Consider the following 25,774-nt stretch of genomic DNA (forward strand, 5'->3'; position numbering starts at 1 on the left):
CACAGCAATCTCTTGGGAATCCCTGGAATCTAATTCTCTAGGGTTTCTAAATAAGAAAGAGACTCACTAGAAAGAAAATTTTTCATTATAATTAAAAGTTTAAGCTTCTAATTACAGTGACGTCAGCATTTGGTAGAATAGGAAGCTCTCTCCCCATGGAAACAACAATTTAACAACAATGCTAATCGCCTTTAGGAGAAATCCAGAAACCAGTTAAGAAGTTCCTGCACCTCAGGTGACACATAGACAAGAAGAACCATATTGAGTCCAGTAGGAAAAGTTGTGGCATTTACTCTCTATAGTGCCTCACCACAGGACAGCACTACATGATTGGGAAGAAATTCCCAATTCCCAGCTTCTCACTGGAGAGGGAAAGAGAAGAGTGGAGCATATATCCAACATTCAACATTCTTACTTTTTGAATGGCTGACTAAGGGACTAGTTTCAGTCTTGCCTGAACCTAAGTGCTGACAGGAACATGCAACAGGTTGGAGGCTTCTGAGAAATAAGATCATTGCACCTTAGACTAGCACCAGAGAGCCTGCAGTACCACAGACACACACTACCCAAAACAAGTTTGAAAAAGATGATAGTCAGAGCCCTCACACTTCCTGTTTTGAAAACATACTACAAAATAACAGTAATCAAGATGGTGTGCTACTGGCACAGATAGGCCAGTGGAACAAAACAGTTCAGAAATAAACCCTTGTGCCATGTGGTTAAATGTGGTTAAATGTGGTCAACAGGGGTACTACACAATGGGGAAGGACAAATGGTGTTAGGAAAAATGGATATCTACATGCAAAAGAATGAAGACAGACCCTTATCTTACACCATACACAAAAATTAACTCAAAATTTTACATCATATGCAAAAAATTAACTCAAAATGAATTAAAAACCTAAACAGAAGACCCCAAACTGTTAAATTCGTAGAAAAAAAACATAAGGAAGAAGCTTCACAATATTGGATTTGGCAAGGATTTCTTGGATATGACATCAAAAGCATAGGCAACCAAAGTAAAAATAGACAAATAAGACTACATTGAACTTAAAACCGAATTGCATCAAAGGAACAATTGATAAAATGAAAAGGCTCCCTGTGGAATGGGAGAAAATATTTGCAAATCATAATCTGATAAGGGGTTAATAACCAGAGTATGTAAGGAACTCCTACAACTCAACAAAAATTTAAATAACCCAATTAAAAAATTGACAAATGATTTTAATAGACATTCCTCCAAAGATGATATATAAATGACCAAAGAGCATATAAAAAGATGCTCAACATGACTAATTGTATGAGAAAAGCAAATCAAAACTGCAGTGAATATCACCTCATACCCATTAGGATAGCTACTATCAAAGGAAGAGACAATAACAAGTATTGGCAAGGATGTGGAGAAATTGGAACCCGTGTGTACTGTTCCTGGGAATGTAAAATGGCGCAGCCACTATGGAAAAAATTAAGGAGTTTCCTCAAAAAATTAAAACTAGAATTACCATATGATCCAGCAATCCTACTTCTGGGTACATATCCAAAAGAATTTGAAGGAGGATCTCGAAAAGATGTTTACACACCCATGTTTTCTGCAGCATTATTCACAATGGCCAAGAGGCGAAAGTAACCCAAATGTCCATCAAGGAACAAATGGATAAAGAAAATGTGGTATAAACATACAATGAAATATTATGCAGCATTTAAAAAAGATGAAAATAATGTTACATGCTGCAACATGAGTGAACCACGAGGACATTATGCTAAGTGAAGTAATAAGCCAGTCATGAAAGGACATAGACTATATGATTCCACTCATGTGAAGTATCTAAAAGTCAAAATGATAGAAACAGAAAGTAGAAAGGTGGGTGGGTGCCAAGGGCTGGGAGAAATGGAGAATTAGTGTTCAATTAGAGCTTCAGTTTTATAAGATGAAAAATTCTAGAGATCTGTTGCACAACAATGTGAATATACTTAACACTACTGAACTGTACACTTGCAAATGTTTAAGATGGTGGTTGTGATTTTGTCAAATTAGCACTTATTATTATGTGGAGCATAGGGTACCAGATGGTGAGCTGTAGTTCAGTAATAGACCACAAGAGGAATTGAAATAGAGAAATTTACTATTCACAATACCTGGCAACCTCTAGGGCCCACACAGGGAAGTCAAGACAGAGTGCAGACAGAGAGAGGCAGGACCTGGAGCATATGCTTTTATTAAGGTCCATGGGTGGAGTGCTCTGAGGTTTCTTGGCTAAGGCTGGACTAGTCAATTCAAACCAAAAGAGCAGGGTTTTGGTAAGACCCACAGGGCTCTTATCTTAGGGATGCATAAGGCATATAGGTGCTAGAAGGCTGGGGAGACTGTCGATCACAGTGGTTGTTGGGGAAGTCATATCAGAAACTTATATTTACTTGTGACTCTTCTGGCTGCTACATAGGGCATGTGCTTGCATGAGGGGCTAGTGCCAGCTTAAGGCCATTGTAGGCTGCTTGACCAAACAAAATGGATGCTGAAGCAGCAATACCATGGCGTAGCTTAGCTAAACTCTTGACAATGGTAAATATGTAATGCGTTTTCTACAATTAGAAAAAAAAGTTTATACCTTCCAATTAACCATAATGAATCTCTATGAGGCTAAAAAAAAAAGTCAAACTTAACTATAATATTATAAAAATAATTTCTAAATTTAATTATGGTTTGAATATTATTTTCTTCCAAGTTTGAATATGTAAACGTATCTAAATCACACTTTTAAGCTATGTTATTATACTAATAACTTTTATAATAAATATCCATCTGCCAAAACGTTGTCACATCAAAACTAATTTAGGCAATGTTAGTTTCCTAAGCAACAATATTTTTAATTCTAAAAAAATAGACCCTTTAGTTTAATGTATTTATTAGACTCAGTAAGTAAATGAGAATGACATTTTGTTATTCATCATTTTATGAGATGGCCAAAATACATATAAATTCATTTTTGGAACGTCTCCCTTATGTCAACTATATCATTCCAGAAATGCAGAAGTATCTTGAGCAAACACCATGCAAAATAAAATTTATAAAGAAAATTCCATATGTAAAAGCAGTTTATCTTGTTGTCTAAGGTATCCTGCCCCCATCCCATTTAAGAGAAATGGGTCTCACACAGGAAGTACACCAAGTACAGTCTTTTGAATTTCTGTGAAAAGTTTAATATGTTTGGATATTTGGCTAGTATCTTGGCTTACTTTGATGAGTGGGCTTTTATTCTTCCACTTTGATGAGTGGGCTTTTATTGTTAATTTATGTTTATGACTGTTAGACCAATTTTTTTTAATACAGGTAAAATAATAATGACTGTACGTGGTGACTTCAGAAAGTGTATTTCATCTTCATATGGACTCTTTTAGGTTCAATGATAGAGAATGTTGGGGCTCAGGGTGGGCTGCCCCAAAATATGCTGCAATGACATATTGATTATTTTGAATTAAAGTTACTTAAGAAATGGCCAGTGCAGAAGGAGCATGCTGATTCTCCTTTGTCTCCCTGAAAGCAGGAAATAAATCTCCATGTGAAAGGTGCACTCCCTGCATCTGGAGGTAGAAGGACACCCTTATTGCCAGAGATGGGGAATTCAGGCAGAGAAGCCTGTATAAACAAACCTTGCTACTTCTTTAATTGACTACCCCAAGCTCACACTCTGTTTAGATTCTTCACTAATTGAACACCCAAAACCTAAGTTTCTTTTTCCTGTCAATTCCTCATAAATTTTTTGTTTCTTTGTTTGATAAGTATAAAAGCTGTCTACTTTGGCCACTTCTTAAGTCCTATTTCTATGAGACCTCCATGAGTTTGAATTTAAAATTTGTTTCTTTTTCTCCTGTTAATCTGTCTTGTATCAATTTTATTATCAGTCCAGCTACAAGAACTCAAGAGGGGTAGAGGGGGAAATTTCCCGCTCCTCATCATGAACATTCCTTTATAAAGCGGTTTTTCTCTTACACGTACTTAAAGAATAGATTAACCAGCATAATGACTTAACGTTCTATGTGAAAGAATTTCTGCTTGTTCAAAGAAATTGCCTCCATTTCTCATAATCTTTTATTAAAGGACTATACCATGTATATTCAGTCTTGTGGCATAGAAGGGCAGATTTTAAAGCAAGGACATTCAAAAGATGTTGAAATTTAGAAAATTGAAAAAAAAATTCAAGTAATCAGAAAAGATTGGGATACTATTTTAAAATATGAACAGACATGTATCAAACTTTGCAAGTTATAAACCTTTTCAGTAGAAATTTTAATACCTTTAATACCTTTAATACATTTTTAAATAGATGTAAGGTATTTGCAGCAAATAAAATAGTATAATTTTTGTTATTATTTTCTTAAAGACAAGAAACATTTGAGAGGTAGTAGACTCTAGACACATATTGAATTAAATTATCCAGCTACAATTCCAGGGAACACAGTTAAGGAAATCCTGTGCTAGGATTTTTTTTTTTTTTTAAGTTGAGTTCATTTTAATAGAAGTAAATGTGACTTCTTGATTTTTCAGGTTTTTTGTACCACAGCCAGATTAAAACCCAGGTTCCTATATTCCCAGGCCAGGGATCTTCCTGTTACTCCACATTGTTTAAAAGTTTTAACAAAGAAGAGCAAATTGGAATTTTCATCTGTGGCAAAACTGCTTTTGGTATTTCACCTTTATTTTCTGCCATTTTATCACTTTGCTAATTACATGTAATTGCTCTTTGATGCATGATGATAAATAGTTACATAACCATGGTTATGTGGACATATAAATTATAATTGTGTTATTTTAAATATATTATCAATTTCATTTATTCATTTGTTTAGTCAGTAAATATTTATTGAATTCTGCTCTGTGCAAGGTGTTGTGATAGACACTCAGAATAGAGCAAATCAACTGGACAGTAATGACCCTGTGTTAGTGGCACTTACATACTAGCAAGGGAAACATTAAATATAATGATTAGTTTAATTATAATTGGAATTATTTAACTAGAGCAGTGATAAATTACAAAGGAATAGTGCAGGCTGGTATGATGGCATACAACAGGGGACACTGAATAAGCTGGAGAGTTAGGAACGGCCTCTTTGAGGAACCGACCTCTAGAGGATGAATAGTAGACAAAAAAGTAGTAGGGAGCAGGGAAAATTAGAGCAGAGGTAAGAAGAACATTCATTTCTAGGAGAAGCTCTGTAAAGGTGCTGTGGCTAGAGTTGGAGACTAGGGGGAATGATCACAAGCTTTTATGTTGGTGAGATGGGCAGGGGCTTTTAGGATATATTAAAGAGTTTGATGTTTATCCCAAGAACAATGCAAAGTCATTGCAGTGTTTTAAGGAGGAGACCCTCATCATTAGATGGATTATTTTGAAGCAGTGTAATGAATGCTACAGGGAAGATGAGGTGGAAGGAGGCAAGACTGATTTGATTGGATGTAGATGGTCAGGACAAGGGTCCAATTCAAAATATTTAATGATTGGTCCGTGGGTGCTACCAATCAGAACAGATGTCACCAATAAACAATAATCACGGCAGCATAAGTATGAACCTCCTGGATATAAGACCAGGCTGGTGAACTTCAGTGCATAGCTGTATCTCTTGCCGAGATGGGAATAGTGGGAATAATTTTGAAGAAACAGGTAAGGCTTAGAATAATGACTATTTTAAAAGCAAGTTAAAGAGACAAAGTAAAGGTATAACTGATTTCCCTTTATTCATTCTGCTATGAAAATTCCAATCAAGGAGGACACTGAAAGGCTGAATAAACCATATTCCATAATAATCTTATTTTTAAAAGGAGAACCTTCTTCTGAAAATTTCTGCTTGCTTAATATTCACTTCAACTAATTAAGCCTCTTGAGAGGGGATATTTTTCCTAAAAAAGAACTTAATCATTTTTGCACTAAAAATATTATGTCTGTTATTGTTATAAAATTAAACAAAGCTATATGAAGCCATATTAACGCTGAGTTTAACAATGACTTTAGAGGTCACTGAAGAAGTCATTTCTGATGAAAAATTACAAGTTTAAAAATTACAGCATAGGATCCAAAGAAAAGTTAAAGTAAATTTTCAAAATACTTTGCTTTAAAAAATTAATATCCCAATATTATATCACTTATAGTTCCATGAAGTTTTCTCTCCCTTTCTAAACATTTGTTTTCCTTAAAAATTCTATTGTATGTTCAGATGAATTCATGTTATCCCTAAAATAGCCAATTTGGTACTCTATAAACATTTGACAAACAAATAAATGAAGCAAATGTGTTTTTTACACTATTTTTTTCTCCCTCTAATAAAAACAACATAGAACTCAAAGCATAGAAATCACAGTCAGAAAGCCTGGGTAACAGTAGTTGCACAGTATATGTGAACCACAGTTTCCTGATTTGAACACAATACCTACCTTTAAGGGATATTAAGCTGTACAGATCTTTACAGAATATTAATTTTTGTTATTATCCCTCCAGATGATTGAAAGGAATTATATTTACTGGTGTTAGTACTAAGCTCTCAAAGAACCATTGTTCCCACTCCAAATTGTTACCCAGAAACTTGTATAGCCCTCAAAAAAGGTAGTTACATGTTCAAGTTGGAACAGTAGAAAATCACTTTGAGTTTTTGCATGTGGACATTGGTAGAGAGAGTAGATCCAATAAAATAAACAAACACACACATTCAGGGATTGTTTTACCTTTTTTAAATTGTTGGTAAAGATCATAAATTCTGAGGATGTGCTATCCACTACTGTAGCCATATGCTCTGTTAAAATTGAGACAACAGGCACAAAATGGAGTCACTTATGCTAAGCCCCATATAACCAAACCCAGACAGCTTAATTACAGTTTCAGCTTTCCCAGAAATGGAATCTTAAACCAGTCAATCAGGAATAGCCTGATCAGCACTAGTTAGGTAATCTGCCTCATAGACACCTGCCATCCCCTAAAGGAAAGTAAGCTTGCAATAACTGACCTGCTTTTTTTCCTAGTGTAGCTTCCCTATTTTTGCTCCCTTCTGTCTATAAAAGCTTTTCATTTTGTATAGCTCCTCTGAGCTCCTTTCTGCTGTACTAGCTGCTGCCCAATTTGGATTGATTTTTGCTCAAATAAACTCTTAAAATTTTTAATATGCCTCAGTTTATCTTTTAATTCTTAGCATTTGAGACATGACTAAATTGAGATGTATCATAAGTCCAAATACACACTGAATTTCAAAGACTTAGTATGAAATAGGAATGTAAACCATCTGCTGAATAATTTTAATGTAATCAACATCATATTGGATTATATTATTAATATATATTAATATTATAGTGAAATTATCGCAATGTTATATTGAAATTATAATATTTTGGTTATGTTGGGGTAAAGTGTTTTTTGAAATTAATTTCACTTCTTAATTTTTACTTTTTAATTGTAGCTACTAGAAAATTTAAAATTACATATTAAATTATATTTTTATTGGGTAATACTGTTCTAGAAGGCACAAAGGATAAAAAAAGAGGCCCCTACTTTTCTTCAAGCTGTGCCTTATACACCATCATGCCCAATTGTTGGTTTACACTAATGCTTTTACAATGTTTATATACATACATGAAGCATAATAAATGCATCTACATGAATTATGTTAATACCTAGAGATATTTTTCATGAATATGTCCTCTTCAGAATTATGTATATTTTAATTCTGATAATAATCCCAAGAGTTTACCATCTTATCTTCAAATATCTCCTTGATTTGAGGTGAGAAGAATATGTGTGCAAACAGAAGAAAATGCATATTTTAGTTAATAAATTGTTCACACAGATATTTTAATTAGGAAACTTTGTCATAGCTTTCCCAATGCTGAAGACTTTGTGTACTTTTCATTTTGACTGTTGGGTAAATACTCTAACAAAGAATGTGATAGTAGAAATTATATCTTGTAACATAGCTGTCTCTATGTTGCTGTGATGGTAGAGAAGACAGTCTGATCCTGACATCAGAACTCCTTTGACAGATGTATGATCTTACCACATATTAATAAAATGACCTTGGTCAGCTCATCTCACCATCTGATACATGTTGATACATTAAGCTTGGTAACTTCTCTACCTTTGAGTATATATGGCCCACTCCTATGCAGAAGTAAGGGAGTTTTTCATGCAGGTAGTAACGTTATCTGGGCATCTCAATTTTCATAATAGAATGTCAACCCTACACCTGGCATAAAATTCTTCAGTAGAAGCCCCCATCAAGAAGTACAATCTCAAATTCTCTGCTATTCAGCCCCCATCAAAAGTTTGATACAGGAAAGTAAAACTTAGGCAACTTTATATAAAGCACTAGTTCTCAACTGCATATATTTTATGAAAAAAGTATAGGAATTATTATCATTCATTGATAATAGCATACACCAATACTGCTGATAATAATATTTATTGCTAGAGTTGTTAAACATAAAATAATGTTGTTGACAAGGAAGTTTTTTTAAGAAAATCCATAGCCTGTAGTTCTGTTTTACTCAATCTACTACCCAAGGCTATTGCTAATATGCCATGATGTACCATGATAGGGTATGTATGAGAATTGTTTGAGTTAGTAAATGTGTGAATAATTTGTACATAAGATCAAACTGTAGTAATGACAAGTATAAAAATAGTTTGTCATGGTAATTCTTGTTTTTTTGTTTGAATTCTAAGGATTTTTGCTTCAGACCAATGTTTTTAATGTCAGTCAGGTGATCCATGAGTATATAATGAGACAAGAAAGAGGGACTTGGTGAGCTGAACAGAGACAGAGGGAATTATGTCATAGTAAAATTTCTAGTTCTATTAAAATATAATCAGTTGAACCTATACAGTAACATTTTATGTTTCTGTTTCCATCTCTGTTTCTTAGAAATATCTCCGAATTAATACAACAGTACCTGAACCTGTATTTCATTTCCAGTTACAATTTGATAGAGTGAATTGAATGATCTCCAAGATTTCTTTAATGACTATGATTCTAAGATTTTTCTCTTAAGATTTGATTCTCCATTCCCATTGCTACCCAATGCATAAAGTGCCTCCAGAGAATTCTTGCTGATGGCCCTTCCTCTGTATTTCTCCTTCCCCTTCTATTGTCCAATTTTTGACATATAATGTAGTGAGGACTTTACCTTGATGTCATTTTGAGCTTTTCACTTAAAATTACTCCAGGTATTCCTGTTGCCAGAAACTCTTCCCTTAACCAAAGGGCCTCTTATTCTACTTGATTTGGGACCATCCAGCTCTTACTGTATTTGGCAGTACTGCAAGCCAACCCCCATATAAACTGTCCTCTCTTTGGCCTCTATATCACTAAATATGCCACTTAATTTGCCTAGAAGTTGTCCCCATTTTGCAGTGTCAAATCATCTGCCTCACTCATTAAAAACTTTCTCAAGGCCAGTGATCCTAATTATACAATGAAACCTCTTTATCCAGCCTTTCACCAGTCTAAACACTTAAGCACTTAATGGGAACATCTATAATTGGCTGTATAAATGTTTTCTACATATGCATAATTTTCTTTGGTTCTTGTATCTCTCTATTAAGCCAAACAACTGACTTCAGGAAACTTATCTTTTATTTCCCTTGAAACTCTTCACTGCATCCAGCAAAGGGTTCAGCATTCAGAAGATGTCTAACAAATATGTTGCCTAAGAAAATCAGCACTAGACCTTGATAAACTATTGCTCTCTGTGCTTCAGTTTTTTTGCAGTTTACAAAAAAGAATACTGTGAAGGTAATTTACCATTAGAAAAGTGTTTTGAAATCCTTGAACAGAGAGTACTCTTCAGCAATTGCACGAAATACTGCTGCAATTACAATGATTTCTGGATGCCACTCTGCTACAAATCTGCCACCTCAGAACAAAAGAAAATGCCGCTTGAAGAAAACTGGTTAACAAAGTGCTGTGCAAGGCCAAATGCCACCTCCTCCACCCTACATCAAAAGTAGACTTTGCTTTAGTTTCCTGATCCTAGAAAAAAATAATTTTAAGAAAATTTTAGCTAAGGAAAAACTCTTTGAAAAAAACAAAAGGATTATCTACAAAGAACAGCTTCGTTCCAGCCTGGAATGCCTATTTTCTTTTTTTCTAGGTAATCTGATAGAATTTAAAAATTTCTAACAGATGGACTCTGTACTGTAAACCAGTTTAAATAAGTGGTCACTTAACACTATAAAAGTCTGTAAAATTTTTTTAATGAGTAGCTAGGAAAACATTCTACTAATCTAATGACAAGGAAGTAATTAGAAGAGAAGATTTCAAGGGCTTCCCTGGTGGCGCAGTGGTTAAGAATCCACCTGCCAATGCAGGGGACACAGGTTCGAGCCCTGGTCCGCGAAGATCCCACATGCGGCGGAGCAACTAAGCCCGTGCGCCACAACTACTGAGCCTGCACTCTAGAGCCCATGAGCCACAACTACTGAGCCCTCGTGCTGCATCTACTGAAGCCCGTCTGCTCTAGAGCCTATGCTCCGCAACAAGAGAAGCCACTGCAATGAGAAGCCTGCACACCGCAATGAAGAGTAGCCCCCGCTCGTGGCAACTAGAGAAAGCCCGCGCGCAGCAACGAAGACCCAACACAGACTAAAATAATAAATAAATAAAAATAAATATTAAAAAAAGATTTCAGTATTAAATGCTAACTCAAAATTGAGCAAATGATACAGTCAATTCATTACAATAAAAAAGGCCTGATTCTTGAAAGATTTTATAAAGAATACTTTAAATAATATGATGGTTTAATAATAAAAAAATGTTGACAGATTCTTGAAAAAAACTACTGATTTCCATTATTTAAAACAATTCTAATGCCCTGTAATGAAAAATATTTGGATAATACCTCTGAATTGCTCTTATTATCAAATTGCTTTTTTTTCTTTCTGGAAGGTTCCATATGTTTCACTCTTCCCCAGTTTAACTCCTTCTCATCTTTCTGATCTCAACCTGTTGTCACTTTCTCAAATTGGCATTTTTCTTAGCCCCCAAATATAACCATTTTTTTCCTGATCTCCTCTTCCATTGCATCTTTGTATATTCTTTCAAAACACTTATTGCAATTTATGATTCTGTATTTATTTTGTATTTATTTCCTTATTGAATTTCTCTCCGACTAAACATTAACTTCCATGAAGGTAAGGTATCTGTCTCGCTTTTTTTTTTTTTTTGACGTTCCAGACCAGCATCTAGCACAATCCTCGGCTCTTAGTATGTGATCAGTAAATACTTGTTGAATGAACTGAAGAATAAAAAAGTGATAATCCCTCAGCATGTTATCTGATATTTCCAAAACACTAATTCATTTTGAGAGATAAAAATGTAAATTAAAAGCACTGTCACATGATCCAGCAATTCCACCTCTGGGAGTATATCCAAAAGAAACAAAAACACTAACTGGAAAAGATATCTGTACCTCCATGTTCACAGCAGCATTATTTACAATAGCCAAGATCCCGGGCGCCAGTGGGCGGGGTCTGGGGCGAGGCCCCGAGGGCCTCTGGGACTGGCGGCTTCGGTGCTCCGGGAGTGGGAGCACAGGTGGCGGGTGGGGGCCAGACAGCGAGGTGTGAGCTGCGGCGCACATGTCATGTGGCCTGTGCTTTGGACCGTGGTGCGTACCTATGCTCCCTATGTCACCTTTCCCATGGCCTTCGTGGTTGGGGCTGTGGGCTACCACCTGGAATGGTTCATCCGGGGGAAGGATCCCCAGCTTGTGGAGGAGGAGAAGAGCATCTCGGAGCGCCGGGAGGACCGCAAGCTGGATGAGCTGCTAGGCAAGGACCACATCCAGGTCGTGAGCCTTAAGGACAAGCTGGAATTTGCCCCTAAAGCTGTCCTGAACAGAAACCGCCCGGAGAAGAATTAATGGAGGACACAGGGCCCTATGGGTCCTTCTGGGGGCCAAGACTGGTCCTGCCACCATGTCGACTCAGCAACCAGAACCCACATCTGATTTGCTTTATTGTTTCTTCTGGCCCCTACCGCCCCACACAGCCACACACATACTGGCTGCTCTGCTATGGCCAGGCAGACACACTATTAGCTGAGGGGCCAGTGAAGAAGAAGGCCCATGAGGATTCTGGCCTGAAAGCTGCCTCTGCTGGATGGTGGCCACAACTGCTCAGGTTTCTGTGCTGCTAGGTGCACCACTGGGAGGACAGTGATGAAATGAACATTGGCTGTCAGTCCCTGTGGGGGAGGCAGTTTGGCCTCAGGTGGGAGTGGCTGGGATTGGGGTGATACCTTTAGGAGGGGTACCTACATGCCTAGTTCTAGTTTGCACTGGGAAGAGTTCAGAAATCTACCTGGCTCCCTTAACTAGCTTGCTTTGTCCTTTGTGCTCATTTTCCCTGAAATCCTGTCCTGTCAGCTCAGGAAGGGGATTCCCCTGGGAAGGAAAGCAGTCTTCTGTTCTTGGGAGCCCCGGCTGTTCACCTTGGGGCAGGTGAATTTGCTTGAAAACAATCACCGTCTTTCACCCCCACCCCGTCACTGTGTAGTGCAAAACTTGATTAAAGTGGTGTCTGAGAACCATTTTGATCTAATCCTATCTTCCAGGTGGTGCTGTGGTCTCCTAGGAGTTAGGCAAAGCAGTCATCTCCGGGTAGTATATAAAATTGGCCTTTAACTAAGGACTCTGGGGCCCTGGAAGCTTTGTTTTACTAGCGTGGCTGCATTGGATCCTGGAGGCCATGAGTCCTGGAGGCGCAGGTTCCCAAGGGCCTTTTTATCATGATGACATGAGGCTTATATACTTTCAAAGTCTACATTAAGAGTAGACCAGGGAGCTTAACAATTGCTATCAAATTTTCCAACTTCATACACACATGCACACATACTTTTCCCTATAAAAGTAGTATATGTACGTTAAATTTGGTAGGGGTTTAAAAAAGGTTACCCACACTCTGAGGGCTCTAGTACAGATAAAATGTTAACATTTTGGTATCTTTCAGTAATTCTTGGACTAGTTTTTTTAGATATTTATTACTGTACATTTAATTTTATATTCTTTTTTTTTACATAGTGTTTCATATCATAATCACTTTCCTATCTTATCACATGGTCTTCATAATCCTGATTTGTTTTCATTAGCTGTATAATTGCCCATCAAGTGGGAATATAGCATAGTTTGTTTTTAACAGTTTCCCTATTGCTGGACATTTGGGTTGTTTCTGGTTTTTCACTAGGAGAAATAATGCAAAGAGTATCTTATATAAGGATTTTCCTGCATTTTTGGACTAAATGGTAGGAACAGTAAATGGCATTTTGGACGAAATGGGACGAACGGTTTTAAGGGCTTCAATGCATAATACTAAATGTCTTTCCTGAAGGGCAGTAGGAACTTATACTAAATGCTACCACTAAAGATGTTGTCGGTGAGGTTGGAAGGGGTGAGAGCAGAGAGCAGACCTGTTGCCTCACGAAGTCAACTGACCTTTAACCTGAGGGAGCAAAGGCAAGTAATGAGCATTTGATGAAGAATGAACCTGCTTTAAAAGGGGGAGGGTGTTTGCCTGCCTCTTACCTCAGGATCTGAGGCCCAGTGGTGTTAACAGGGGGTGAAGGTAGAATTCCTGAACAGATAGAGATGCCGGCTGTGGAGTGGGAGGAGCGGGGGGATGTGGAACGTGGTAGGCAGAGAAGGAGGGGGCAGGTCGAGTCGTGGCTCCCCCTCAGTCGCCGAGGCCTGGTGGGAATGTGGAGTTGCTGTTGCTTCTCAGGGCATAAATCCGATGGGGAGCGTGGGGAAGCAGGGTCTGCTGCTGAAGTGAGGATGACGTTTCTGGTTCTGAAAGGATGTGCTAATAAGCTCAGCTTGGTTACAGGCTCAGGCTGACGCAGGCCTCATGGGCAGACCAGTGCTGCCCCCCTGTGGCAGTCCTGAGGGCGACCAAGCCTGGGATCCCTTCACTGGGCTAAACCACCAGTAGCAAACTCTCTTGCCTACAGGGGTCAGTCAGGTGGCTTAAATGAGCGGCCAGGCCAGGTACTAGAAAGCACAGGCCTGCCTAAAGGGGGCAGTGGCTGTGCAGCTTCTTCCAGTTTGTGCTGCTTGCCCAGAGATACCAGATTGAACTTCTGATTTTTAAATGTTGACAATTTATTTTTTTAAAAATTCTAAGCATGCTAACATACCCATAGGGTTAATTTGACCCAGTGGCGGCCAATATGCCACCTGTCAAGCTGCCCCTTGCCTTCTAATGAAATCTGAGAGATACGCTTTGTTTTTAAGCAATCTAACAACTGTGGCAAACATTAGATCCCAGGATTGGTTTCCCTCGAAACACTTTTGGGCATCCTGCACATATGTAGTTTAATATCAGCCTAAGCAAAACATTACAGGATAGAAAACCTACAGAAATAACACACAAAAAGTTTTCCCACAGACTAAGACATATTTGGGTTTTCAGATATTTTGGAATAACCCTGCCACCACTGATGTACGTCCTCCCAGTGCCTGATGGAAGAAGCACTATCTTTGGAAGTCCAAGTTGCTCCCTTTTTCTAGTCTCACTTTGTGCCCCTTTTAAATAATTTTATTTCCTCGGGCTTGCCCTCGCTGAATTTTTGCCTCCAGCAAGTCTATTAGTATTCTCAGCTGGCTCTTTCTTTCCCAGGGCTGGCTGAGCTCTGCTGCTACCGTGGGGCTGTGAGATCGTGCGTGCTTTCTTGCCTCTGCTCAGGTGTCATCAGGCAGCGGGGTTTCTGTGGATGGGGCAAAGGTGGGCCAGGCTTGCTGGGACCAACCAGGGCGTGGACTGCTTTTCTTCCACTCTTGCTGATTCACCTCGGAGGCGCGTGACCCTCTTTTGGATTGGCCCAGCAGTCACGATTCACTGAAACACAGTAGTAAGTAGATGTGCTTGGGGCTTTTACCCACCCCTCCCGGCCCCCGCCCTGGGTCTCTTCCCAGCCTGGTGATAGTGGTGGCTTTAGAGCTGCGTTATCCCGTCTGAGCATGGCAGGGATCACTTCTCTGCCCTCAGCGGCCTAGGGTCTGGTGCTTTTCCACTCTCTCTCGAGCCTTTCCTGTGCCTGTTGCTGTGTTAGCTCAAGTCAGCTGGGCAGCTGCCAGGACAAGCCTGCCAGGGGGCCCTTTGACTCCTGTCAGCTTCCCAGGGCCCCGGGCTGGTGAGGCCATCGGCCGAGTGAAACACCATGGGATTAGCCTCCCCAGAGTCACTTGGGAGCCAGGCAGTGAAAATGAAAAGGCTCGTGCCTTGCCTCACTTTTCCTTTTCCACTCTGGTGTGGGTCTCTAGGCACTTGTAGAGTGGTGAGCCAGGGTGGTGTGGTACAGTGAAAATAAAGTGGATTCTCAAGTCTGACAGACTTATGAGTACTGCCTCAACCACTAGCTGAATGACCTTGGGCAAGTCACGTAGCCTTTCTGAGCCTCAGGTATCAGTTATCGTCATCTGTAAAACAGGGATAAGAGTACCAATTTTTGCTGGGTTGTTGCAAAGTTAAGGTAACATATGTAAAGTTCTTAGCAGGGTCCATGGCAACAAGTCGGTGCTCAATAAATGTTGGCTGCTGAGGTTTTATTGCAGGAAAAACAGTTCCATGTAGCCTGTGATCCTGGTGAGCTAGGGATCCGGAGGGGAGAGCAGCCTTGGTTGGGAGGGTGATCCCAGGGACCCGCCCTCCCAGGGACCCTCTCAGGCCTGGTGGTTGAGGGCTTCTCAGGAGTATCTTACAGGAAAGACTGCCTTGTCCAAGAACCAGGCTGGCCACGGGGCTGCAGGCTTCAACCTGTGTTGCTAAGCAGTAGCCGCATCGGTGCCGTCTCAAGGTCAGAGTCGAGACGGGCGGAGCGAGGTGTGGGGGAACGCCTGAGAGTAGCATGCGTCAGGATGGGTGGAGGTGAGAGCCTTGGACTTGGAGGCAGGAGACTGGGGTGGCCTGGGACATGCCCCTTCACCTCTTCTGGCCTTGGAAGAATAGGGGTGCTGATGTCCTTCCTGCTGTAGTGTAAAAAGAGTGAGAAGCCAGCTTAGAGCTTCGAAAACGTGCAAGTGCTGTTCTATCCCAGTAAAATCTCCCTTTTATCGAATCAGGATGGCAGCCAGTCTGAATAATGGAATAGACATAAATGCTCCTTTATTCTTTTTCTGAACAGTCTCTTAAAGTATTTGCTGAGTAGAAGTCTTTGGGGAATCAGCTTGAAGAGAAAAGAGGAGTAATTAGTAATTAGTGTGTATCATTTTGCATCCTGTTCCAGTGGTACCTTGATGTACTTAAAAACAGTCTATTCTTTTTTAATTAAATTTGTTAACATTAGTTATCTGTTTATCAAATCCCTTTTACACAATGCAGAGATGAACCTTGGCTTTGTTTTTTTTTTGTTTAAAAGTTCCAAATGGGTCCTCCAAATCTTTTTGAGATTTTTAAACATCTTTACTGGTGTCTCAGAAAGGGCAGTTCTTTCTCTCGAAGAGTCCAAAGTCCCTTGTACCCTTATTTCCCTCTCCACTGCCCCTTTTCCTTCACTTCCAACCCCAGGTCCACTGTCCATTTCTGTTTGCTTCTGGGCCTGAACTGTCCAGTGCAGCTAGAGAATTTTGCATAACCGTGTGGCCTGACACTCTCCATATATGGGTTCAGATGCAGCCTTCAAGGTGATTTCTTACTTATTTGTCTTTTTTGGCTGTGCTGTGCGGCACGCGGGATCTTAGTTCCCCAACCAGGGATCAAACCTGTGCCTCCTGCATTGGGAGCGCGGAGTCTTAACCACTGGACCACCAGGGAAGTCCCTGATTTCTTTTTTCAACCAAGCTTGTCAAGCCCTCAGCCCCATCCCTGCACTCCTCTTAGCCCTTGCTGCTTGCTCTCCGCTTCCACCACTGAAGTGGTGAAACCAGTTTGGCTAAAAGCCTTTGTGATTGCACATGTGGTGTCCATTCCCAGTCATACTAATGCTTTGCAGTGTCCGGCACTCTTCAGTGAATTCTGTCTTGACTTCACCACCGCCTCTGTTTCCTTTTCCAGCCGTCTCCTCTGCCACTGGCTCCTCCTGTTCTCCTAACTGTGAGTGTTCTTCCAGTTTCATCCTTGGCTTTTTTCTTGCTGCACAGTTTTAGCCTCACCTGTGGCTTCAACCACCTGCTGATCTACCTTGAGGACTCCCAGATGCCTTATCTGTAGTCGTGAATTTCCCCCCAAGCTCTAGATCATTCTCTGAAACAGCTCACTATACATCTCTGTCTAGATTTGTACGACAGTTAAAGGTGTTGACCTGGGTTTGAAGCTTAACTCTGTAATCTAGTTTTGTGATCAGAAAAGTCACTTAACTTCTCTAAGCGGTCATCTGTACAATGGGGACGATTCTTGTGAAGATGGAGAGTGTGTGTAAAACACCTGGCCTGGTGTTTGGCATGGATTCCATCTCCTATCTCCTGTTGCTCAACTTGGTTCTGACTCCCCCTTCCCCCAACCTGTGGTGACCCACTTCTTCATCTGGAATTCATCCTCTGTTCTCCATCTCACTTCCCTGCCCTCATAATCTCTTTTCTAAACTTTTGGTCTCTTCCTGAAAATTCTTCCCGTTTCTGGCAGCATTTTCTCTCTAAAACACATCTTTAATGAGGTCACTCCTTAAAGACCTCCATGGCTTCTCTCACCAAAGCCCCTTGTGTGCCATGCAGATTCTTTCATCATCTTGCCCTAGCCTCCCTCCCATCATCCCCAGTACAGAACCTACTTTGTATTGATACCATTTCCTGAACACGTTATGCTCGTTCAGGTCCTGATGCCTCCGGGTGCACTATGCATCGGGCCTCCTTGGCTGCCTGGTGAATTCCATTACACCACAAGACAGCCTAGGTAGCTAAGCAGAGACTGCCATTCCCTCTGCCTCTCTAACCCTGTGTCTGCTCTCCTACTGCAGCATTTACACAAGGCACTGTGATGGTCAAGTGTCTGTTTCCCTAGACTGTGAGTTCCTTGAGGGCAGGGACCAAGCCTTGCACAGAGTCATTTCCAATAAATGTTGAATGAATTAAGAGAAGAAAAAAAAATAGCCAAGGTGTGCAAAAAACCTAAGTGTCTATAGATGCATAAATTCTTCAAGAAATTGATATCGATATATGTAATTCAGCCATAAAAAATTGAGAAAATCGTACCATTTGTGACAACGTGGATGGACCTTTAAGGTATTGTGCTAAGTGAAATAAGTCAGACAGAGAAAGACAAATATTGTATGATCTCACTAATATGTGGAATCTAAAAAAAAACAAACAAACATAGAAAAAAGACCAGACTTGTGGTTACTAGAGGTGGACGGTGGGGGGAAGGGGAATTGGAGAAAGATGATCAAAAGATACAAACTTCCAGTTGTAAGATAAATAAGTACTAGGGATGCAATGTACAATATGATGACTGTAGCTACCACTGCTATACAATATATAGGAAAGTTGTTGAGAGTATATCTTGAGTTCTCAACACAAGGGGAATTTTTTTCCCTTTTTTCTCTTCTTTTTTCTTTTCTTTTTATTGTATCTATGTGAGAAAATGAATGTTAGCTGCACCTATTGTGGTAATCATTTCACAATGTGTAGATCAAACTATCATTCCTTAAACTTATAGATGAGGTGTGCCAATTATTTTTCAATAACACTGGGAAAAAAATGTATAATTCGAACTCTGTTTCTGATTTAGGAAGGATTATTCAGGCCCTAAGATACTCTCCAGTGAATGGTACCAATTAGATGGGCAATCTGTTTCACTTTCCCTTCTCATTCTTTTCAAGCCTGTCATAAATTGGTTTATAGGGTGACAATTTTAGCTATGCATTTTTTATATAAACCTTCAGAAGCTGGATTTTATTTATCAGAAAAATTTTCCTCTGGGAACAGGTAATGCAGTATTCTTACTGACAATTTCCTACCCTCCTCCTGGGTACTCCTGCAAAAATAGGAAAAATGGATTTCAAGGTTGAGTGAAGCCACTACAGTACTATCTAGGCATTGCATCTCGTGGTTTGCACTTTTGTAATTGGCACTATAGCAGTTGCTATGTAGATTCCAGAGTTAAGTAATCAGTGATATTCTGGGAAGCTTCAATATTATGCAACTCAGTTCTCTCAATCTAGTATATACCAGTTCAGTCCAACCTTTCAAGTTTAGCCTATTTTTTCTCTCCTCTAATACCTGGCTCATCTAACTAGGAAGAAAAAACAAGCAGGGGAAATAAACATATAGTTTCTAATTTCCTACCGTCTCCTCACTTTTGCTGTTTGTTAACATTTTTATTTAGAAGCCTGTGGGATCAAAACATTTGCAAAAATGGCTAGGATTTACCATATATAAATACACACATTGACATTTAGCATGTAGAAGATAGTTTTTTAAAAAAATCATCAGGATTATAACATATAGAGAGAGAGAGAGAGAAGAAGGAGATATTATTCGATATTATGTTACGTTGGGTAATGGGAAGCCCTTTCACTTAATATAGTTGGTAATCATCAACAACGTTTTCTAGATTCCTAACAAAAATTCTATACACCATGAAGAGATTAGGAAATATAATTTAAGTTTTAAAACATAATTTTAGTTGACAGAGATCCCCATGATTAATATAACAAATGATTGAAAAGTAATATAAGAAGTAATGAATGCTATCTTTTCAAAATAAAGGAGTACCAAAACTAGACATTTATAGTACTTAACCTTAAGACAGTTTCAATTAATGAAACATATAGTTTGATATCTGTAAGGATTTCACTCAGTTGTTTACAAACGCACGTTAGTTCTAACTTGCTCACTTTTTTTTCTTAAAATTAATCAGTACATTTATAAGACAAAATTCTAGTCTCCCTATATGTACTATAGAGCTGTGCTGTCTAATACTGGAGCCCCTAGCCACATATAACAATATACATTTAAATTAATAAAAATAAGTAAAATTTAAAAATTCAGTTATTCTGTTGCCTTAGCCACATTTCAGGTGCTCAATAGTGATAAGTAGCTAGGGCAACCATTTTGGTGATACTGTATTTTTGTTGTTGTTTTATATTTTTTATACAATTTTAAAGGTTACTTTCCGTTTACAGTTATTACAAAATATTGGCTATATTCCCCATGTTGTATAATACATCCTTGTAGCCCATCTTACACCCAATAGTTTATGCCTCCCACTCCCCCACCCTATCTTGCACCTCCCTCCCCTTCCCACTGATAACCACTAGTTTGTTCTCTATATCTGTGAGTCTGCTTGTTTTGTGTTATATTCACCAGTTTGTTGTACTTTTTAGATTCCACGTATAAATGAGATCATACAGTATTTGTCTTTCTCTGTCTGACTTATTTCACTTAGCATAATGCCCTCCAAGTCCATCCATGGTGCTGCAGATGGCAAAATTTTGTTCTTTTTTATGACTGAGTAATATTCCATTGTGTATATATACCACTTCTTTATCCATTCATCTGTTGATGGACACTTAGGTTGCTTCCATATCTTGGCAATTGTAAATAATGCCGCTATGAACATCGTGGTGCGTGTATCTTTTCAAATCAGTGTTTTTGGTTTTTTTCGGATGTATGCCCAGGAGTGGAATTGCTGGGTCATATAACAGTTCTATTTTTAGTTTTTTAAGAAACCTCCATACTGTTTTCCACAGTGGCTGTACCAGTTTATATTCCCACCAACAGTATACAAGGGGTTCCCTTTTCTCCACATCCTTACCAGCATTTGCTATTTGTGTTCTTTTTGATGATAGCCATTCTGACAGGTGTGAGGTGATATCTCATTGTGGTTTTGATTTGCATTTCCCTGATCATTAGTGATGTTGAGTATCTTTTCATGTGCCTATTGGCCATCTGCATTTCCTCTTTGGAAAAATGTCTCTTCAGTTCTTCTGCCCATTTTTTAATCAGGTTGTTTGGTTTTTTGTTGTTGAGTTGTATGAGCTGTTTATATATTTTGGATATTAATACCTTATCTGTCATATTATTTGCAAATATTTCCTCCCATTCTGTGGGTTGTCTTTTCATTTTGACAATGGTTTCCTTTCGTGTGCAGAAGCTTTTAAGTCCCATTTGTTTATTTTTGTTTTCATTTCCTTTACTTTAGGAGATGGATCCAAAAAGTAATTGCTGTGATTTATGTCAGAGAGCATTCTGCATATGTTTTCCTCTAGCAGTTTTTTAGTATTTGGTCTTACATTTAGGTCTTTAATCCATTTTGAGTTTATTTTTGTATATGGTGTTAAAGAATGTTGTAATTTCATTCTTTTACATGTAGCTGTCCAGTTTTCCCAGCACCACTTAACAAAGAGACTGTCTTTTCTCCATTGTATATTTTTGCCTCCTTTGTCAAAGATAAGGTGACCATATGTGCGTGGGCTTATATCTGGGCTCTCTGTCCTGTTCCATTGATCTGTGTGTTTGTTTTTGTGCCAGTACCATACTGTTTTGATGACTGTAGTTTTATAGTATAGTCTGACATCAGGGAGCCTGATTCCTCCAGCTCTGTTCTTTCTCAAGATTGTTTTGGTTATTCAGTGTCTTTTGTGTTTCCATATAAATTTTAAAATTATTTCTTCCAGTTCTTTGAAAAATGCCATTGGTATTTTGATAGGAATTGTGTTGAATCTGTTGATTGCCTTAGATAGTATGGTGATTTTAACAATGTTGATTCCTCCAATCCAAGAACACCATATATCTTTCCGTCTGTTTGTGTCATCTTCGATTTCTTTCATCAGCATCTTATACTTTTTGGAGTACTGGTCTTTTGCCTCTGTAGGTGGGTTTATTCCTAGGTATTTTATTCTTTTTGATGTGAAGGTAAATGGGATTGTTTCCTTAATTTCTCCTTATAATACTTTGTTGTTGGTGATAGAAATGCAACAGATTTCTGTATATTAATTTTGTATCCTGCGACTGTACCGAATTCATTAAAGAGCCCTAGTAGTTCGCTGGTAGCATCCTTAGGTGATACAATGTTTTATGTGAACATTTTCATTGTCACAGAAACTTCTGTTAGAAAGTGATGCTATAGAGTTGATTTAGTGATAATCTAGGCATATGAACAATACGTTTTAATGCATGTTGATAGCTATTAATAACAATGTAAGATTTTTCTGATGTATTGCTGTTTGGATCAGTACTCAATTCTGATGTGTGGGGGGGTGCCCTCACACCACCAAACAACTCAATTCTGACACTGTTTACCCAGAGATAGCATCAGATTCCGCAGGTTAAGTGCTCAGTCCCAGCAGACTGCCTCCGCTCGCGTGCATTTGCATGCATACAAACACACACACACACACACTTCAGACACACTTGCAAATCCAGGTTGTTATCTGTACTTCTGACTGGCTGTAAACCTGAGGTTCCCACAACCCCCTCCTTGGGTTTGATTAATTTGCTAGAGAGGCTCACAGAACTCAGAGAAACCTTGTACTCACTAAATCACTGATTTATTATGGTTTATTATAAAAAGATATAACTCAGAAACAGCCAGGGGGAAGAGAGGAGTACAGCAAGGTAAGGGAAAGAGCACGAAGCTTCCATGCTCTCTCTGAGCGCCACTCTCCTCAAATCTCCATGTGTTCACTAACTGGAAGCTCTGGGCTCAGTCCTTCTGGGTTTTTGTGGAGGCTTCATTATATAGGCATGAATGATTAAATCATTGGCTATTGGTAATTGATTCAACCTCCAGCCCCTCTCCCCTCCCCAGAAATCAGGGGGTGGGACTGAAAGTTCCACCCCTCTATTTGTGGTTGGTTCCTCTGGCAACCAGCCTCCATCCTTAGGTGCTTTCCAAAAGTCATTTCACTAATATAAACCCAATTGTGGTAGAAAGGGACTTGTTATGAATGATAACACACCTATTTCACTTTTATGGCTCGGAAGGGATTTTAGGAACTGAGGGCAAGAGACCAAATATTATAACAAAAGATATTCCATTGCTATTTTCTCAGGAAATTCCAAGGATTTTGAGAGCCGTGAGGCAGGAACTGTGGATGAAGACCAAATATATATGAGAAATAGATTTTGGTCATCTGAATGACCAAATATATATTTCTTATCAGTCACAATATTACAGTTGTAGAGTATAGAATACACAAATTTCCATTACTTGGGAACATAATTTAATTTTACAAGTAAAGTTTTATACAAGCTCTTAATTGGACATCAGATTTTATTATAAATAATACGAGAGTCTTGACAAAATATATTCACTCTTATAAATACATTGATTCTTTCCTCCAAAGGAAGTTTAAGAAACTAGTTGTGATCCATCAAAAAAAAAAAAAGGTATTATATCCATTTTTAGGTCCTGTGTCTACCTACCAAGGACAACATCTCAGGTAACCAGAACCTCCAAGATACTAGTAAATCTCAAACTTGGAAGTTTTCCAACAGTCCAAAGCTTTCAGCTATAAGTAACATAGTGTCAAACATTAATTTGGATGATTTTACACAATTGTAGGCATAAAACCATAGTGATAAATATAGTGGTGGTGTACTTATGAATTAGTAATATAGATCTGAAGAACAAAAGCATACTTAAAAATAGAATAAGTATCTATTCTGGAAACCTGAAAGTAAAATAGTTGAAAAGCTTTCTTTGCCCATGAAGAAAGGTAGATGTCCAGTTTCCAAAATGCCTCATGATATATCTTTATCTTGGTGAATTAACTACAGTATTACCTATGCCCCTTGGTTTTACAACATATAAATATTTAGACTCACTATAGAAATATTTAAAATCACAAAGACTAAATTTGCTAGGTCAACTCACAAGACTCTGATGGCAATGAAGGGGAACAGAATTTTTCCACTCCAAAATATGCCACATCCCACATCAGCATGAGATTTGTTAACGCAAGTTCGTGTGCCCGACGCACAGTGAAGCCAAACAAACTGAAACGTCGGAGTTTAGAGCAGAGGAAGGTTTATTTCAGGGCCATGCAGGGAGATGGATGGCTCATGCCCTGAAAAGCCTCAAGCTCCCCTAAGCGTTTCAGCAAAACATTTTTAAAGGCCAGGAGGAGGGTCGCAGGGTATGTGATCAGCTTGTGCACAGTTCTCTGATTGGCTGATGGTGCGGTAACAGGGTGGTGTCACAGGGGTTAACATTACCAGTCCTTAGGCTCCAGGAGGCCTGGGCCCATGTGCTCATGGTCATCAAGTAGTTAACCTCTTCCATTTGGTGGGGGGTTTTCACATCTGCAAAACAACTCAGGAAATGTGCATCAAATACTGTTATCTAGGTACTTCAGAGAGGAGCTAAAGCAGAGGATATGGCGGAAGCCCTGTCTCGGGAAGGCCCCATAGGGTCCTGCTCAGTTACAGATTATTTTGCGCTAAAGACAATGAAAACCCAGCAGATTCAGGAAAAATCCTTTACCTCCCCATCCTCAACTGCCAAAATTTGCATTGGAAAGGGGGCCTATACCAGGAAGAGAATTATTAGAAATACCTTTTTACTTACGAAACTTATCTGCATAACAGGGCAACCTTTGTTTTCCAGACATCTCCTCTGCCTTCCTGTGAATGGCCTTCTTTTCTTTGTATCCCCAGACCCCACTCCTTTCCTTATTAGCTCAGGATGTTATATAAGCTTCAATCACCTGGCTGCCTTTTGGGTCTCTTATTTTTATGGGAATCCCATGTGTATGAAATTACATTTGTTTTTTTCCTGTTAATAACATTTTAACTGTTGGACCTGCCACAGAACCTGGAAAGGTAAAAAGAAAAATTTTCCTCCCCAGCAACATATCATGAGGAAAAATAACCTGTCCAGTGAAACAGAGATTTGCACTGAATGATAAGATTAGCACATCCCCTTTCTTTAGATGGAAGGCAAATTGTCTGAAGTCTGCTTGATCAATACAAGATCAAGTTCAAGAGAAGATAGTGGCTTGATACAGGCATTTGATGACATCAGTCTCTGATAGATTAATATGCACATCTTTAGCCAGGCCAGTTGGGATTCTGTATCCACTTGCTGGAGGGGGCGGGGAGGGGCATCACCTTGTGCTTTGATAGACACTGACCATCTGATTCTCGTCAGAATTCTCTGCCTTTTGAGTGGAATAGTCTTTCTCTGTGCAAGCAACTTTGTTATTTTGGTTTTCACCACAAACACATTATCTTTCTTTCATTGAACTTTTTCTATCTCTAATTTGTTTTATGTTGCCTTTATGCTACCTCTCAGAACGAATGCGTGGTTGCTTCTAAAACTCCTCCACTTCTGCTCTACATACACATATATCCAAATAACTTCCCCAGTGGAAAGTATAATAAAAGTGTCAATGCTGCCCAAAAGAGGGATGTATTTATAAAATCAGTATCAAATTATAAAATAGACACTTCTGAAAAATTTCCTTGAGATCTGGTATTTCAACTAAGATCAACAGTCTGTGTTTCTTAATAAGTCAAATATAAAACTACTTTACTGATGTTTATTCCATCAACACCATAATTAATTAACATTTGTGAATATTTTATTTCTGCATATATTTTTGAAACACACACTTCCTCTCACCAAGGAGTGTGTGTTTGAAGATAAACATGTCATGATTAATGAGAGATGTTTACTGGACAGAGCACTGGATTGGAAGCAAGGGCTTTTGTTTCATTAGATGTAAAATGAGGAAGCTGGGCTTTGTTATTCTTGTCACAGCTTCTAACATTATGATGTTATATCCTTAATAAGAAAATGAGACAATCACAAGACACAGGGTTAGAAAATCAAATCAAAGTCAAATCAATAAAATGAGTGTTATTGTA

The 25,774-nt window shown here is 38.8% G+C and overlaps 1 long non-coding RNA gene and 1 pseudogene across 2 annotated transcripts in view; both read left to right on the forward strand.

Annotated features, from left to right (window-relative positions):
• LOC309652666 overlaps window positions 1-25,774 on the forward strand; it is an 857,026-nt gene that overhangs the window by 695,529 nt on the left and 135,723 nt on the right. The gene's annotated exons all lie outside the window — the stretch shown is intronic.
• Window positions 1,697-25,431, forward strand: LOC309652625 (small integral membrane protein 12 pseudogene; annotated as a pseudogene). Its single transcript has one exon. The product of its transcript is annotated as a small integral membrane protein 12 pseudogene (transcript).

This window comes from Balaenoptera physalus (genome assembly GCF_965194825.1).
Source record: "Balaenoptera physalus genome assembly, chromosome: X".
NCBI classification, from domain to species: domain Eukaryota; kingdom Metazoa; phylum Chordata; class Mammalia; order Artiodactyla; family Balaenopteridae; genus Balaenoptera; species Balaenoptera physalus.